The sequence below is a fragment of the Sinocyclocheilus anshuiensis genome, unplaced genomic scaffold (assembly GCF_001515605.1).
Source record: "Sinocyclocheilus anshuiensis isolate Anshui unplaced genomic scaffold, SAMN03320099.WGS_v1.1 scaffold393, whole genome shotgun sequence".
Classification (NCBI taxonomy): Eukaryota; Metazoa; Chordata; class Actinopteri; order Cypriniformes; family Cyprinidae; genus Sinocyclocheilus; species Sinocyclocheilus anshuiensis.
The window spans coordinates 414,602-422,855 of record NW_015536501.1 but is presented as its reverse complement, the minus strand read 5'-3'; the positions used below and the strand labels follow the sequence as shown (position 1 = coordinate 422,855).

The following is an 8,254-nucleotide window of genomic DNA, read 5'->3' as shown; positions in this document are numbered from 1 at the left end:
CTGTTAATAAACGGTGTCTGTCGTTTGCTCCTCCCGCGACAACACACCCATTAACGTAAACTACGCCAGAGCGCGTACACACCTCACGCACCGGATGCCGTGCGCGCGCTCAAGGCAGTTGGACATAGTGGTGTATTAGAGGTAAAAAATGATATAAATACTGTTCGGTTTCTGGCTCAAACCGATCGTTTTGTGTGTTAGGACATCAATGTGTCGTCAGGAGCCGCAGGGTTTAATTTGGATTTGTCTGTGCATGTTTTTTTTACACTCATAGACTTTGTTACCATTGCCATGCATTATAAGACTGATGGACTCAAACGGTTGGACTTAAAAATCATCAAATGTGTTCTACTGAAGAAACAAAGTCATCTACATCTTGGATGCCCTGGGGATAAGCAGATAAACATGAAATTTTCATTTTTGGATGAACTATCCCTTTAATATGATGTGGGTCCTACTTGTGATGCCAAAACAGCTCTGATGCGTCTAGACATGGAATCCACAAAACCTCCAAATGTTTCCTGTTGTATCTGGCACCAAGACAGTGGCAGCAGATCCTTTCAATTGCAATTTGTGAGATTGGGCTCCATGGATTGAATTTGTTGGTCCGGCACTTTCCATAGATGCTGAATTGGATTGAAATAAAATGCAATCTTCAGTTGTAAACAAATGCCACAATTTGTTGTGCAGATAAGCCTGCACTTTGATTGTTTATCTATTATGTTCTGTGGATTGACTTTTAACTCAACATCTGTTACTGTCACTCCCGATTTATTCCACTGTTAGGTATTTGACTGGTCATGTGACCCCAGTTTACCCAATGAAAGGTGGCCTGCCATATGTTGAATAAAAATGTGTAGGCTAGTGATATGACGAGAGCGCTGTTTAAATTTAATTTATTTATCAATATATATATATTTTTTTTTCAAAAGTAGTAATACTCTTTTCTTTTAATATAAAACCTTTGAAGTTGACCAAATCAATTAGTATACCAAGCGAGTCTGCCTTTAGGGGGAGCTCTCGCGACAGGTTTACTCCCCTCAAGCGCAAGGACAGCATGTATGAGGGGAGCATCGCCTCAGCGTTTGGTTAATTATAATCTCCCATTTCAGGATGAAAGTTCTTGAGAAAACTTTATACAGTCAAAATTCATGTATATTTATAAACGCACACGAATGTTAATTAGCGAGCTTTGGACATTTGACTGACCGACCTATTCCTTGTCAAAGGAGTCACGAACTCATGGGCGGTGTAACTTGTTACACCTGAAGGTTACTTGATGGTTTTTGTCAAAGGTAGGCTACTATTAGTTTCGCTAACTTTAAAACTTTTAACTGGACAAGAATAATTTAATGCATATTTAAGGGCCTTTCGTCTGGCAATACGGGGAGCTCACGCGACTGGTTTAGATTTAGGGCGAACGCAGCAATATTACCTGAGGGGGACATTTTGGGGATTTGGTTTCTAAATCTCCTATTTTACGAACAAAGCTCTTTAAAGCAGTTTAACGTGAAAACTAGTCTATGTATTTGTAAACATTAAAGAATGCCATCCAGCGTATATTGAACCCTTGTTGTTTTGTCTGACTGACCGAGCCTTGTAGTTGTCGCATGCTCCATGGATGGTGTAATATTCTTAAAGTGCAATATTAATAGGCTAAACATTTTGTGCGTATAAAAATGTGTAAGTTTTATTTACTCATAAATTCAAATTATACAAATGACACTGTACTCTAGAAAACATTGTGTTGCACATTATGAATTCTCTTATGTGCAAGACTTTTTGTTGAAGAACTCATGCTTGAGTTTCTAATATATTTGGTAATTATTTTCCCTCTTTTGTGACTTCAGCAACAGGCCTTCATGAGATCTTTCGAACGAAAGCTTCAGTGATCTTGAAGAACACCACAGAACTCAAGAGATGACCGACCACCATAGACCACTGTAAACCAACAAATAAAGTAAGGACAATTTTAAATCAAAGGGATAGTTTGATCACCCAAAAACTGAAATTCAGTTATCATTTATGCACACTCATGATGTTCTAAATCTGTATAACTTTATTTCTACCGGAGAACAAAAACCCTTAATTTATATTTGTCTCTATCATGGGTGCTTCTCAAACAGAAGGCTGCATCCTACCAGTGGCGGCTCGTGGGTTTTAAAATAGAGGATGCACACTAATTGTATTGGTCTGGGATCCCTGCCGATTATTATTATTATTTGCTTAACCACTTTAAAATGGCTTTTTGGTTGCTTTTAGTCAGAAAACGTAAAGAAAACGACATACATACAGCAAGATAATATAATTTCACTTACCTGGCCTATCACTTGAAGCAAACATCCATCCCTTCTTAAAAGTCTGTGTTAAAAGAGCCGACTGCTGTAATGTTAGCCTATATCTAGCTTAGGTGTGTTCTCCCTTTTTTTAAAATTTGTATATATACTGTTTGAATGACAGCTTGGTAAATCTGTTGGCGATCAAATATTCAATATCGCTACTCATAAGTACTTGGTACATTATCAGCGCAGCGGGAGACGTTCAAACTAATATCAAGTAATTTACATCTCTATGATGATTGGTTGATATATCAGAAGGGAGGCTAGCATCCCCTACGAGGTTTCTTTTCGCAACACTCCTCAGCGCTGAAAGTGAACACTCGATGGTGATTGGCTAATTTTTTATTCACGAGAGCTCAGCTCTCCCCCCGGCCTCCCCCTCCCCTTTTACATCAGCAGATTCGGTACATTCGCGATAGAAAAGCGGCGCTTTCCAACTTCAGTAACATGTTATGGTATTACAGCTGTGAAATTACAAACAAAAAATACACATTCTGAGACATGAACTGAAATTAATTGTGAATTTTATTAACATTAAATCATCGTCCTCCTATTTTCACCTCAAAAATTTGGGGAAGCTGTGCCTCCCCCGACAAGCCACTGCATCCTACTGAGGTTGCATCCTTCCTAGTTCAGTCCTTCAGAGTCTTGTAGGCTAGACTCCTCCTCGACATTAAACACTAGAATGAGACAGTCTAGTAAGTGCGTGTGGCTACATCACGTATGTTCTCACCGTCACGGCACAAAAACAATAATAAAACTTAGTTTTGGAAAAATACTTTTTATTACAAATCTTTATATTATTTGCCTTTCTATTAATGCAATACAATGAATCACAGCCGTCTACAATCTCCCTGTGGCTTAAATTATTGGCAGTTTAGCGCTTAGTAAGTAATTTACACCAAAACAAATTATAACATCTATCCTTTCATGTCCGAAAACATTATTTTTGTCTTACATTTCATAATAAATTCAGACAAGCTCAGTACTGACTCGTTTTTCGTCAGTTTATTTTCATGAAATGGAATGGGTACAAAGGATTGTGGACGATTGAAGGTCGCGAAGGATACATCCCATGCATCCTTCAAATTCAGCTGAAGGAAGGATGCGAAACGAAGGCTGCCTTTCAGGGATTCTTCCGATTGATATGGCCTTCAGCGACGTTTGATGACGTGGCCGCAGAGATATGCAGCCTTCGTATGATGCAGCCTTCCGTTTGAGAAGCACCCCATGTGTGCCTCCAGGGCCGGATTTACATTTTATCGTGACATAGGCAAAAACAATTTTTGGGCCCCCCTTCCCTATTAATATATAATATATAGTAGGGATGCACGTATTGGGCCCGATACTGGTCTCCTGTACTCGTACTCGTTAAAATGCCCCGATACCAAACGCCGATACCACACAGCATGTGATAAGCGCCATGGTCAAACAAAGAAACACCAACAACAGACAGCAGAATGGAGTTAGGGATGTCTACTACGAAGTATATGTATGCAATGAATATAATGTTAAACATTCAGTATTAACGCTTGTATAGCTGGTGTGCGCGAGCTGATAAACAATAAGTTAACCAACTAACATTATACATACCCTTTTGGTTTCTGTACTCAATATTTAAAAAATGTACAAATGCAATAAAAAAATCGGTATCGGTACTCGGTATCGGCAAGTACCAAAAATAAAAGTATCGGTATCGGGCGAGTACTGGAAAAAGTGGTATCGGTGCATCCCTAATATATAGCAAACAAAAATGTCGTAATCAGTGGAAATCAGTTATAGAGTTCTCTATCGCAATAAGCGCAAAGTCGTTCGGCTTGCATTTAGTCATTGAAGATCTAATGTAGTTCTTAATTTGTTTGAGAACGGATAAAGACCGTTCTATTAATAGGCTCCAGCGTCTTGTCCACATTACCACTTTACCACGGCATTATTTCTCTAATAGTTTTAACGGCCTGGAGTCACAACCACATCTCAAGACATTGTTTAGATAATTTATTTCAAGACATTTGTCATATTGTTGTCCTGAAAACTCCTGTGATGAACAAATTTACGCACCTCACTCCAAACCCTCCATTGCTAATTCCAAAACGTAATTTCAGAGCTAATAACGATGGTTTGAGCCATTAATAAGCAGGCTAATGCAGTTTTAAGTCCGGCCCTGTGCCTCACACGTCCTGAAGCTAAAATGAAGCCAAAACATTTTGATCGCCCCCTTGGTGGCTAGTTGCAGTATAGGGCATAAACTCCAGCCTCTTCATGTAAACAAACTGGATGCGAGCCAAACTAACAAAGTTAGTTAATCTTTTTTTTTTATGTTTATTTTTTAATTATTATTATATACAGTTTTTTCCCTATATTTATAACTGTGATAGAAGTATACAATCAGAAAAAAATGACTCCCTTCACCTTTAATGTCAGGGTTCCCACAGTCATGGAAAAACCTGAATTTATTGTTTTAATGTTCTGGTTTCCAGACCTGGAAAAGTAATAGAAATTTATAGCTATTATAGTAAATATGTGCCTCTATGCTCAACTGTAAAAAAATTTTCATGGCCAGATTTACTAACAGCTTAATAATAACTTATTTGTTTAGTAAGTCTGGTCCTTATACTCTCCTTACAGATTACACACTCTGTGATCTTTTTGGAATGGTTTTTAAAATCATTATTTAGTCTTCTGAATAATTGAGAAATTCATGGAAGTTAATACAATGTTAAGATTCATGGTATACACTGATCAGCCACAACATTAAAACCACTTGCTTAATATCATGTGGGTCTCACTTGTGATGTCTAAACAGCTCTGATGTGTCTAGGCATAGACTCCACAAGACCTTTGAATGTGTCCTGTGGTATCTGGCACCAAGACATTGGCAGCAAATCCTTTAAGTTGCAAGATGCAAAGATGGGCTCCGTGGATTGGATTTGTTGGTCCAGCACTTTCCATAGATGCTGAATCGGACTGAGATATGGGGGAACTCTTGGTATGCATGGCTGAAAAATATTTAATCATATAGATCTGGAACTGGATATTCGGTGATATTTATGTACACCCATGTCATTCAAAATCTAGAACTGGAAAAGTCATGGAAAAATAATTGAAATTCATAGGCAAATAGGTGTGGGAACCCTGTAATGTGAATGCTGTGTGTGTGTATCCCTAGAGGTAAGAAGGTAGGTAAATAGGTAATCGTCGGCTTCATCATCTCTAAGAAGAAAAGGACGAAAATTTGAGTAATCCTGTCAAACTCCATCATGAAGAGATGTGTTAAAAGGAAAAGAGAGTCAAAGGTCAACCTGATCTTCAGTGTTCTCTGCACTAATGACATAATGATTCTCTTGTGACCAATCAACACTTTTACCTTTTTTGTACCATGTTATTTATCTGACAAAAACGTGTAATGCTCTAGAGAGGCTATTAGCACTTATCACAAATGTTTGGCATCCATAATGATGTCTTCTTCTTCAATGTAAAAATAAGTGTCTAAAGAAAAAATGAGAGTGACAGTTCAGCCTTGTCTATAGTGTCCTATGTGCTTGTCTTATGATGCAATAATTCTGTGAACTCTTTTGTGACCAATCAGCACTTTTACCATGCCCTGTTTTTTGTTCAAATGTGTAACTCTCTTGAGAGTCTGTTAGCACTTGTCACAGAGATTTGTCATCTGTAGTCTCATTAAACTTGCTGTTGAAGCCTAACAGTCAGAGGTGTAATGTAAACCGACTGGAGCTGATGCAACCAGAGCTATTGTAGAGATTGTAGCTGAGATCCCTTCCCATTGGGAGTGGGTTACTCATCATTACACCAAAACACTTTTGTTTGTCTTGTACAATTTAATATATAGTTTAAATGACTTTGGAATACTAGCAAAAGACATCATTTCTGTGTACATAAACACACGAGTCAATAATGTCAACTACAACTAGTAAAGTTTAAGTTTGTTTTTCTCTTTATTTGTTTTTATAGTACCAATATTGGTCTGTTTGTTAGATGGCCACAACATGTTACTGCAATCTTAGTTCTCAACTGAGAGTGTGTTTACACTTGCAGTTCGGTTCTCTTGGTTCTTTTGGTCCAGACCAAATAATAAAATGATACACTTAGTCCCAGGGTTCTACGCTTACTTTTCTTTTTAAAAATGTTAAACATTTAGGAGCACAGTCAAAACTTTCAGGAGCACCTTCTAATCAATAATCAAAAAATCTGATAAAAAATTAGCCTTTCCATTATGAGGTGATATTTGACTCCTTAAAGTGATTTACAGGGAACTTTGTTTTTACGTTTGTAGTGGAATTTTTCTAACTTTATAAAAAAGTATGTCATCTTTTGTCAAATTAAAAAATATATATATATTTGTAAGATTTTAAAATTTCTATTTAAAACAACAAAATAAAAACAAGTAGAATAAGAAGTATAATAAGAAATTAGCAATCAAATTAAATGAGTATTAAAAAATAATTTGTACTACAGGTGGCACAGAAGAACACAAAAGTGGCTTGTATGTGTATTTTTAGAAGTTTAATGAGCTTCAGAGGTAGCATGAGTGCAATTAAATTCATATTCATGTTGAGGTTGATGTTTTAATTATACAATTTTGAATATAGAAATATTAAATGATTTAAATTAGAAATTTAAAATTAAATTTAAATTTAAACAGAAAAGACTCAAAGCCAGCTCGCCATTGAAATGCCTTCGCAGTGGTCCAAGCTGAACCAGCGACCTCTCTGCTCGGCTGATTCGCCGCTTCTTCCGCCATGGCAGTAGAGGTCCCAGCTGATTCCCTGCCGCCATCCAGCGAGCCTATACTAGCTTATTTCCTAACAACGTTGTAGCAAATGTTGTGCTGCGAGTGTGGTTCATGCAGGGATGCACGATGCAGAAGAGCCGCTCTCTCACTAAGGCAGAATGCTTTAGCATTTGAGCATGAGTCTCTCGCCCTTCTCCGCTCGCAGCTTGCCTTCTTCAATGAAGGCAGCCCCGCCCTCTCGGTTCTCCTCTCTCAGCAAAGCTCGGAGAGAGAAACAGCGGAGCCACGGAGTTGAGCAACCGGGCCTGAGCAATCTCACGCTGGCACAAAGCCCGCGTGCTCTCTCTCTCTGCTGCATTACATCGAGCGGCTCTATCCTCCTGGGCGGATCGGAGTACAACTCTCACACATCCCGCGTGCTTAACTTGATCTGCCAGTACATGTTACACGTGAGGATCAGTGCCCCTCATTACATTGAGCGGCGCAATCCTTCTAAGCGGATCGGAGGGCTGTCACTCTCTATCGCCGACAGTTTCACATTTGTGTATGCGGCGCTGAGGCTGCGCTCACTGCTGCGGGCTGCTTTCACTATTGCTGCAGCAAGCATGAGCCCCTTGCTGTTGTTTGTGCAGTTTGTGAACTTCATCATAACAAGAACAAAACATATATTTTGCTTTATTGGTGGCAAGCAAGACGGCCTAATGGCTCTATTATAGAGAACTGGTGGATTGACATGAAATTTGTAGTTCATTCAGTGAGTCATCTGTTGATTCAGAAGCTGCTTTGATGGATTTGGTGAGTTAATTCAGTAATGTATTCACTAGGGATGCTCCGATCCGCCTTTTTCGCCTCCGATACCGATTCCGATACCTAGGGTTCGGTATTGGCCGATACCGATCCGATACCAGTCAAGTTATTTTCCCTCATTTAAATAAATGTAGAATTTATATATCTCTGTGTGTGGAACTGATAATCATTCTTTCACAATCTACGAGATACAGACTACTTCATTATAAAAGAAAAATAAAATAAACAAATATGAAAAAATATAGGCCTATGTATATTTATAATCCATGACAAAAATGTATCATAAACTAGGTTAGTGGATAATTCGGCAGCAAAAGTTATTCTAGAAAAATCAGTGCACAATAATTTTAGAAATCCA

General features: G+C 38.3%; 1 long non-coding RNA gene across 1 annotated transcript; it reads left to right on the top strand.

The window, feature by feature from the left end:
• The first annotated feature begins 1,024 nt into the window (after nucleotides 1-1,024).
• LOC107688970 (uncharacterized) lies at nucleotides 1,025-6,080 on the top strand. Its single transcript, XR_001634288.1, has 3 exons — nucleotides 1,025-1,295; nucleotides 1,851-1,960; nucleotides 5,158-6,080. It is a non-coding gene; the product is annotated as an uncharacterized LOC107688970 (long non-coding RNA).
• The last annotated feature ends 2,174 nt before the right edge of the window (nucleotides 6,081-8,254 follow it).